This window comes from Canis aureus, chromosome 7, assembly GCF_053574225.1.
Source record: "Canis aureus isolate CA01 chromosome 7, VMU_Caureus_v.1.0, whole genome shotgun sequence".
NCBI classification, from domain to species: Eukaryota; Metazoa; Chordata; class Mammalia; order Carnivora; family Canidae; genus Canis; species Canis aureus.
The window spans coordinates 37,772,238-37,782,500 of NC_135617.1; the positions used below are offsets into that span (position 1 = coordinate 37,772,238).

The following is a 10,263-nucleotide window of genomic DNA, read 5'->3' on the forward strand; positions in this document are numbered from 1 at the left end:
CTGTCCTAGTCACCATATTTGAATTTCTTTGTTTCAATCTTAATATTAGCACTTCTAGATGCTATTGATTCTGGTTTTTGCTCTGCCTTTACACTTTTGTTGAAATCAAAATTTTATTGAGCTAATACATTTTTAAAAATCTTAAAAAATGGGCAGCCCGGGTGGCTCAGCGGCTTAGTGCCACCTTCAACCCAGGGGCTGATTCTGGGGACCCGGGATGGAGTCCCATTTTGGGCTCCCTGCATGGAGCCTGCTTCTCCTTCTGCCCATGTCTCTGCCTTTCTCTCTCTCTCTTTCATGAATAAATAAATAAAATCTTTAAAAAATAAATAAAATCTTAAAAAATTTTCATTGGGAAAAAGTACATAAATTTGAAATTTCACACACATACACACACTTTACATTTGGAAGTAGTCTTAAAATTAATCTAATATAATCCTGAGTCAAATATTTGAGTCTCCTTTTTGACATTCTAATAATTAAAATTATCTCCAGGATAATTTAGATAATTTTTCCTTTCTTTAGCCATGTCTTCCCTTCTTTAGTTTAGATGTCCACTATTCCATATGTGATGTTGATTCAAGGAAGCTTATTATCATGGTCGTTTTCTTCAACATCTCCTTTAAGATGTAGCACTTAAAAATGAATGGAAATTTTCCTGAGTGGAGATTGAACAGTTCAGAGTAGAGAATGATTGCCTCAGTTTTCTGGGCACTCTACTTCTATTTATGCAGACAGAAATCAAATTCACTTTTAGTAGCTTTTTTTTTTCCCACAAAAATTGTCTTACTATATATATTTAAAACTAAGTATTGCACTTTACATATACTCAGATTAAATGTATTTTGTTGGATTTGGTTAATCATTGTAGCTTGTGAAAAACACTGGGATATTGCTTATTGCTTACATTTTGTTAGCTTATTTTCCCACTTTTGTGCATTCTGCTACACCTGATAAAGATTACTTCTACTTCATCACTGAGGTTAAAAGCCCTGTTGTCCACCACTTACCAATGAGTCAGTACTCTTAGTGCATGGTCATTTAACAAGTTCTAAATTTACCTCACTGTTGCCCAATCTCCATTTATTTATCTCATTTATCTCCATATCCTCAGATACTTACATATGTTGGTAAAGCACATCTTCAACAAGTCTTTATAATTTTCTACTTTTTTTCATGTACCTAGCTTTTAAAAATCAAAAGTTTTTTTAAAGGAGTATAGTAGATCCTTCAACACTCTTGTGACATTTATCCAAACTAAAATACATAGTACTCTAGTATTTAAGGAAAACATTGCATCTTAAAAATCATCACAGCTTATCAGTAAAACTTGTAGCTAGTTGTTCTGAGAAAAATTGGTTGGAGTTATTCTTGGAAAAAAAGTAAAATTGTCATTCTTACATTCAAGAACAACCAAGAAACAGAAGGGCCAGGTGTCCTTCCCTTGACTTCTCTGGCAGAGTGATGGTGATGTGTTCTCTGTTTTAAACTCAAATGAGAAAAATATTTCAAGGCATAAACCTTCTTTAATCCTCACACATAACTGGTGTTCAAACTTGTGAATTTTCATAACTCCATTTTTTTCTGAATTAGCATTTATGGATTGGTAGAATAATAAAATGGAAGATTTTTAAAAATGATTATTATATAATATTTTATGGATTTAAAGACATGTAATATATAAGACATGATGGTTAATAATAACATTAACATTCATTTCCCAATTTAGTACTAATTTTGCTGATGTTAATAGATTAGAAAATGAACTCATACCAAATTAAAATTTTGATATAACAATGATTTTGGCCATTCTACCTGCAGGTATAGTCAACTACATTCACAACTAAGAGTAATTTTGCTATTTAATGTATAAAATGGTTAAGTTGGCTATAAGTATACATGCTAAATTTCACATACCTCGACCATGATTAGTTGAGAGTCTTTTGTCTGGATCTTGTAAAATCCTGTGGTCCTTTTTAAAGGGTCTTTATTCTCCTTTATTGGCTATCTAGGTGCTTATGCATTTATTGACTCATTTCTCTTCTATTTGAATTTTGCCCCCCCGCCCGACCTCTGTTTTTCCTTAATCCTCTATTGTGTTTGGCATCTGTCTTCATGTTATGTCTATCTCTACAAGTCTTTTATTCCTGCTTTGTCCGGGATGCAGAATGAATTTAAATTCTGCTGTTAGGAGTCCAGATTGAAACCTTCTAAAGAAACCCTGGCCAGTTCTAAAATAAGTTGTGTGATCACAAGGAGAGAGATGCAAAAACTTCAAAGATAGGGTGGCAGATACAGAGATAGACAAGGGGGAAGTGAGATGTGGAGACAGGTGGGGGTAAATTTTTAGTACAAGATGAAATATAGGAAGGAAATTAATTTTAAAGTTGAAGGGAATCTATATTAACCATTTGTGGAAAACTGAGATGTTTAACTGCTTGATTTGTCTGCAATCTGTACTGAAGATCCATGGTTCAATAAGACAATTGAAACTCAAGTTTAGTTTTCTTATTTCATCATGGATTGTTTGCTGGGGCTTGATCATAAATAGAGAGACCACATTCTGTTTCAACAGAGCTTCCACCCAGCTTGTAATATAATTGGTGATTTTGTTTTCAACTTCTTGTTTTGTCTATGTTATCTTTCTAAAATTTATGCACCCATGGCATCCCTTCAAGTAGACTATATACCTTTGTTTGGCAGGATAAGACTCTGGCACTAGGCACTTAATCAAAATTAATTTCTTAAATATTAAATTAACATTTAGGGAAAGGTGATTGCTGAGCAGCCAGGAATAAAGGGAAGGAATGGGAGGCAGGAGTGATGTTTCTGTATCACAAGTCTGTCACTAAGCTTTCACTGTCAGCTGCCATTATTTCCACCATCTTACATTGATCTGAATTCTATGTAGTTTTCCAGTTTCAGCTTGGATTTCTTTTACGCAGTGAAGCACATCACAGAGATAAGGAAAGCTATGATGGGTCTGATCTAAAGGGGAAGCTTTTGTGTCACTAATCTCATTGGGCATCTGAGAAGAACTAAGGCTCCGAGGAAAACATTTTACAATTTATAATTCTATGAAGAAGAGCCATTTTCAAGTGTGGCTACAACTATCACCTACTATCTCCAGCTAGGGAAATCTCTGGTCAGCTGAGACTGAGAGTGGCTGCTCTAGGTCCTGGGGTCCTGGAAGACTTCCCTGATATATAATAATGGATCTTCTAAATGTGAGGAAAAGTGATGGCTTCAGGAAGTCCCCTAAGTTGATATTTCTCCAACTTTAATGTACATGCAAATCACCTGGACATTTTGGTAAAATACAAATCCCAAAGGTACTGATATGGTAAATCTGGGTGGTAGGACCCAAGAAGCTGCCTTCTGAGCAAGCTCCCGGGTGTTGCTGCTCTGCTATTTTGAAGACCATACTCTGAATTGAGCTGCCCTCAGCATTTGCTTCACTAATTCCATTAGAAAAGAGAATGGCTTCTTTAAATATCCACAACCAAAGAGTGGGCCTTTGGAGGGCTGCCCACAGACTGAAGGGAGAGGAAGAGCACACCTTTCTAGTCAATAAGATCACAGAATCAACTAGTGGCAGTAGATGACACCACCTTCCCACTTAGGGACCAGTATCATGAGTGATGAGATGAGCCATGGTTGTTGTGACCCGGGACAGGAAGGCTTGTCTACAGAAGCCAAATGCAAACAACATCCATTAATGAAGGCTACATTAGCTCTTGACTGAGATAGTGAGTGACCAACTGGCTGGGCATACATAAAACCCTTTAATATATAGTAGTGATCAAGACCCAGGCTCTCAAGGGGGGGCAGCTGCAATAGAGGACCTGCACTGTCACTTCTCAGCTGTGTCCCTTAGACAGTTAGTTAACCTTTCTGGGCCTCATTTTTTCATATATAAATAGGAATATTAAGAATATCACCTTTCTAGGGTTGTTGTGGAACATACAAAAGCACTTACCAGCATGCCTGACATTTAAAAAAGCACTCAATAAAGATTAGACACTATGCTTCCAGCAAGATAAATTTTGCCTTTGATGATATCTAATGACATCATCAGAAACAAAAATTTCCTTATATATTTTAATGTAACAAATGGAAAATATACAGGAGTTGGAGTTTTTTTTAAGAGTTAATTTAATCAGAGTATATAAAAATCTCCTGTTAAGATTAATTCAGTTACTGCCTTTGTGATAATAACTATGCCTGGCTAAACTATCTTGGGACATTTCTTATAAATTCACATTCTAATTTGGAGACTTTTATCTCACAAATTAGCAAAGTTAGAACATTGGTCATTTCTGGTATCATGACTCCTGGGTAACTTTTCTGGCACCCTCTCAACCATCAGCTTGATTTTGAGTTCTTTCAGAATATGTATTGTATTTATTCATTTATTTCTTTTCACTCTGTATTGTACACAATCTATTCCTATTGCCATGGAGATAGCTATTCAATGACAATAACCTCTTTACTTCATTTCAGTCATATATACAATTACTGTTGTGTCAGGTTGATTCTGGCTTTGATGCTGATGAAAAAGGAAAAAGAAACATTTAATAAAGTGATTCTTTTTCCACTCAATTTGCTTTTGCATCTCTTTATCTGTGCCTCAAATTTAGCAAGTGCAACATTTGTTCCATTGGATTTATCTGAAATACACTGTTGGCTGTCACATGCATGATTGATTTTAAAAGTATGCCTGAATCCTTTCTACCAGACTAAACTCTTAGGACAGAAAAACACACTGTAAAAAAAGGCCTTCCTGTCATCATCAGGTACACCCATCATCTTTGACCTAACCCTTGTAGTGTAAACAAGTAGTTGCTGGCAAGATATCATAAACAAAACCAATCTCTGCATCTCTATTTTCCACATGTCTCGCCAGGAAAGATATCTCTAAGATATCACTCCATTTCATCCTTTCTTGGTCCTTGACTCTTTTCATCCCTCTTCTTGCATGCCATATTCACTTTCCCTATCCATTTTGAATCAGTCTGCACTTCTCTGGTTACTGTGGCTCAGCAATGAGTCATGGAAACTGCTCAAGACTTGTCTCTCTCAATTTATCCTCACAGCCATATCCTGTTATTTTTCTGCCTTTCAGCTGCCCTTGTGTATAAAGATCCTTTTTCATTTGCTTGTGCAGTGTTACTTCTCTTGTTTAAAATTTCTATGTTCTTTGAAATGTTAGCCTCCACCTTCATTTTTAATTTTAAGTATATCCATTAATTTCTTTTTTTAAAAGTAGTAATTTGGCTAAATGACAGTGTCTTTTCAAATTATGAACTAGGTAATAGTGTAATGTGCTAAATTTCATTAATTCTAATTAGTGCTGCAAACCTAATTGATTGTATGATCATTCTCTTCTCCCTTCAATAGCAGAGGGATATAGTACAATTTCAGTATATGTGCAAAGGCTTGATTTCCATCTTACTGATCATGCTATTTTCTATGATTTTTAGAAGTCCAGCTTTATCCAATTGACTGGACTGGTTTTCCAACAAGTTAAATTTAATATTGGAATACTGGCTACATGACATGAATTGGATAAGTACAGCCTGCAGACCAAATCTTGCTGGACACCTGTTTTCCTAAATAAAGTTTTATTGGAGTGCAGCCATACTCATTTATTTATGTATTGTCTATGGCTGCTTTTGTACTATGAGAGAAGAGTTATGACAGAGACTGTGTGACCTGCAAAGCCTAAAATATTTGCTATCTGAGCCTTTAAGGAAATGTCTGCCTATTTATGGGCTACCCAGTAAACCAAGTCTGCCAAATTTCTCTAGGTAGGTCTAGAAGCAAAGTTCATAAAATATTCGCTTGTTGAGTATCCCTTTCTCCCAAATTTGTGAATATCACATATTAACTCAAAGGAAAAGCCAGATTATCTTCAGAGGTAGCTTAGGTATTTGCACACAAACAGGACTGTCTGATAAAATATACAGGACTCACAGTTAAATCTTAATTTCAGATGAACTACAAATAATTTTTGGTGTGAGTGTGTTCCAAATATTGCATGGAACATACTTATACCAGAAAATTTATTTGCTGTTTATCTGAATTTAAAATTTAACTGCCATCTTGTGCTTTCATTTGCTCAATCTGGCAAGCCTCTATATAGAGGGATGAAAAGAAGAAAAACTGAAAAGAATTTGAAGCGACATCTACAGGACACTGTGAAGTTGAGTTTATTAGCACCTTCTGATGTATTGTCTGGTAACGTTCCAGAGTTCTCCAATTTATATTCATGTTCTGAATCAATAATGAGAGGCTTCATTCTTTATACCCAGGTGTTTGGCACACAGATGGTCAGCTTTCTGACCGAGGAATCCATGCTGTTTATTAGCAGTTTGAAATTTTCGATTGTACATCAGATTGCAGGAGGAAGAACACTTTTCAATACAAGATGAAGGGGAATTACGCAATAGGACTTCATAGGTTTGATTTAGTCCCAGGAGGAGAGCAAAAAATAGAAAGTTTACAAAACGAGTGACTAGGAAATTGGCAAGACTCCATTTGTTCTCATACTGCTCTATCTGAAAGGAACAGTGTTAGGAATTTAATTACAATTGGGAAGTACGGGACAATGCAGGAATTAACTGAGAGAAAGCATGGTTTGTTAAACAGAAAAACAGTATATTAAAAAATTCCATATTAGAGGCAAGCTTTTGCTTAGGTATACCTTACAATATTTAATGAACTCATGTGATGCTTTCTTTCTTATACCCATTTTACTCTTCTAACTTGGTTGCATGTAAGAAAACACGTTTATATATGTTGATCAGTACCTGTTTAGTAATTTAAGTCATTACTAACTTGCTGAATGATTTTAAGTCAATAATTTTACCTTTTTGTTCTCAATTTCTTGTTTGAAGAAACTGAATTAGAAGATTTTGAAGGTTCTTACCAGATATAAAACTCTACTTCTACTTATGCCTATGCACATTATATTAGAATGTGATATCTATAGTATGTCCAAAATATCAAAATTATCAAAATGTAAATGTGAACACTGGCCCCAAGTTTAGTAAACATTATAGCTTCAGAAGTTAGCTTCTATAAATGAGACTGATTCCCATCAAGGTACAACCAACCTGTAAACATAGATGGAGTTCTGGGTTACTATCTTAGGTATGTATATTTCTAACATATTTTCATGAAATATTTCAATGTCTGAAATTCTATTCCAGTCTTTATAAATATTTTGGTTTCCTGGGATCTTGTAAATTTTTAAGAGAAAATTTTAATTGATAGTAACTTCTATTGTACGATACCAGGTTTGGTAGTAGGTGCCATAGAAAGAAAATCTGTCTTTTGTGGAGTTTGTGATAGAGTGACTTATCAATTAGAACAAATACACAAGGTTATGGTAAAAACTGGAAAAGAAAGAACTGACCCTTGATATGCTTATTCAGAAATGGTTGCGATAATACAACTAGAATTGGGAAGATGATAGTATGTGTTTTCTGTTTTAAACAATTTTAAAAATATAAATCTGAAAAAGCAAATATGTAAATATGTATGAAAATGCTAAGATTAACTTGTGTATCTTCTAAAACACTATTTTTTAAATTGATTTTTTATTTACACAAAGGATATATGAAGCCATTCTCTCTGTCCAAAATTAGAACATTATAGATAAGGCTAAAATTACCTTTGATCACCATCCTAGTTTTTTCCCATGTACTCTCTTTTTGGAGGTAAGTGCTATTGTTGGTTTTGTGTATACTCTTTCAGATAATTTTTCTATGCATTTTCTCACTGATATTTGATTCTTTGCTGTATTACATTTGTGTCAGCAAGCCTAGATATCTCTGTCTGTTAATGTTGAATGAGAAAATAGTGCTGCTTATAAAAGAGCTTTAGAACTGGGCTTGATTACCAAAGTGAAGAAAATTACATTGGTAGAGAGTAAGTCATATTAGGAGCAGTGTGTGTGTGTATGTGTGTGCATGTGTATACACACAAATGTGTATAATACACACACATACACAAATTTGGTTCCCAAGGTACTCTGTATCTCAGTTTCCATAGCTGCAATCCATAATGAGATGATCCAAAGCAAAGGTTTTGTTCAACTCTTACTTTCTTTTGGTGTATTATTTCTAATGCTAATATAGCTGAAAAAAATGACTATGTGATAGGACTTCTGCTTTTCTCCCATGATATTTAGTTTTAGTTTCTGTTATGCAACCTAATATTGTTTGCAAAAGCTGGATGTATACTTCTTTGCTAAAAATGGATTCAACTCAAACCTGGTTCCCACAGACCAGGAGGGAAGATGCAGTAATGTTAGTTATCCTTTCATCTCATTTTATGGTTATTCCTCATGAGTTTTGTTCAACTTACTTGGAGTTAATCCCACTAAATTTGCCCTCTCATAATTGTTCTGGGTACCATGGGACCCCTCAATCACATCAAAATTGGTGAGAAATGCTGATACCTCATATATAATATTCTGTAATCTCTCACTTCAGAGCCTCACATTAAGCTTACCTTCTTTATCCTTTTCTCTGATGTCTCATGTTTTCCTTCTCCAAATCACTGCTACCCATACTAAAGCACCAAAAAGGTAGGTGTTTTTTTAACCTCCTTTAAGTTTGTTATCTCTATACTTATGTAAAAGTAAATCTTAATAAGCTGGGCAGCCCCAGTGGCTCAGCGGTTTAGCATCGCCTTCAGTATGGGGTGTGATCCTGGAGACCCGAGATTGAGTCCCAAGTCAGGGTCCCTGTGTGGAGCCTGCTTCTCCCTCTGCCTGTGTCTCTGCCTCTCTCTCTCTGTCATGAATAAATAAATAGAATCTTAAAAAAATCTTAATAAGCTGATTTTCCTTCTCTATAAAATAGATGGCTATATTATCTGCATACTGGTATTCATTTATAAGCTCTGCATTCTGGCCTGGCATGTATGGCATTACAATTTTTTGCTGTTTTTCTAACATTCTTTAGGTTTCCTTCCTCAGCCAGATTTGCTACGACTCTTCACATCAAATGAAGCAAAAGATTGCTGTAGAGAGCTGAACACAGGGAACAAACAATGCATTAAAAAGTTCTTTGTTGCAAGAAAAATGCAAGACAAACAATAAAGTTCATAAAAACATATACATTTACAATTGTGTCTTCATTACTAACAGTCCTGAGCAGTTGAATTGCCAGTTAGTATGAGGTTTTCAAAACAGGCCTAAATAACATTCCACCATAAAAATAACATTCATATGTAACCACTGACAAATTGCCACTTGGCTAAGTTATCTTGTTTCTAATTTTACAGGTGTTAGATCTGGCTTGCTTCAGTCAGCTTCTTTGTCAGTCTCATCACCTGTGATTTCCAGTTAAAACTTTATCACACTTAGATGATTGGAAAACAGTATAGACATGTGAGGAAATGATTCAACTTCTGTGACACGAGCATTCCTTAATAATTACTAGAAAAATCTCCTGAGGGAACATATTCACAAACATCCAATAAAATATTTCAAGCCATGGGAATTTAATGTATCCATCTTGGATTTAATTTGACATAATTGACATTCTTATGGTATGTTAAAAGACAAAGTTAATGTGGTATTCTTAGGAGTCATGAAATACATTGCTTTTTATAGATGATTTGAGTCTTGTGCTAAAGAAGTTTTGTTTTAATTAAATCAACAATTCATTCAAGATTAAGAAAGACAATAAAAAGCATATGAGTTTATGCCTTTTTATGAGCCAGCAATGCTCCTAGAAGTTGGTGATAATATATAGTTCCGATATTTTTATGGTAATTACTTTCAGATTTTAAGGAAGCAAGTTCAAACATTTTCTAGAGAATTGTTCACTACTGGTCTTAGTTCTCTAGGGCACAAAGAAATGATATTTATTTTTAATCTTTGTGCCAAAGGCAAAACAAACAAACAAAACCCTGTGATTAGGGGTATGCTAAAGAGAGTTGCAATTCAGACATTTTTATGGCACTAATTTTCTTAGATTTTTAGGTCCTACTTTTGCACCAGGACTATTATAATACCCACATCTTCTTACTGATACACAAAACTATTCCTCCCTCTAGTACACTGTGTTAAGTGAAAAATAAGTCTGAAATTCTTTTCTTTCTTGAGGTCAGCAAGATAATTCTCATCAGTTTCCTTGTGTCTCTGGGTGAACTTACTTGCTTTTAAGATTTAGTGCATCAGGGATCCCTAGGTGGCTCAGTGGTTTAGTGCCTACCTTCAGCCCGGGGTGTGATTCTGGGGTCCCG

General features: G+C 34.9%; 1 long non-coding RNA gene across 2 annotated transcripts in view; it reads left to right on the forward strand.

The window, feature by feature from the left end:
• LOC144317272 (uncharacterized) overlaps window positions 1-9,128 on the forward strand; it is a 65,456-nt gene extending 56,328 nt beyond the window's left edge. For both annotated transcript variants that reach the window (XR_013383221.1, XR_013383222.1), the window contains one exon: window positions 8,976-9,128. This is a non-coding gene — a long non-coding RNA (uncharacterized LOC144317272). The remainder of the gene's footprint in view (window positions 1-8,975) is intronic.
• The last annotated feature ends 1,135 nt before the right edge of the window (window positions 9,129-10,263 follow it).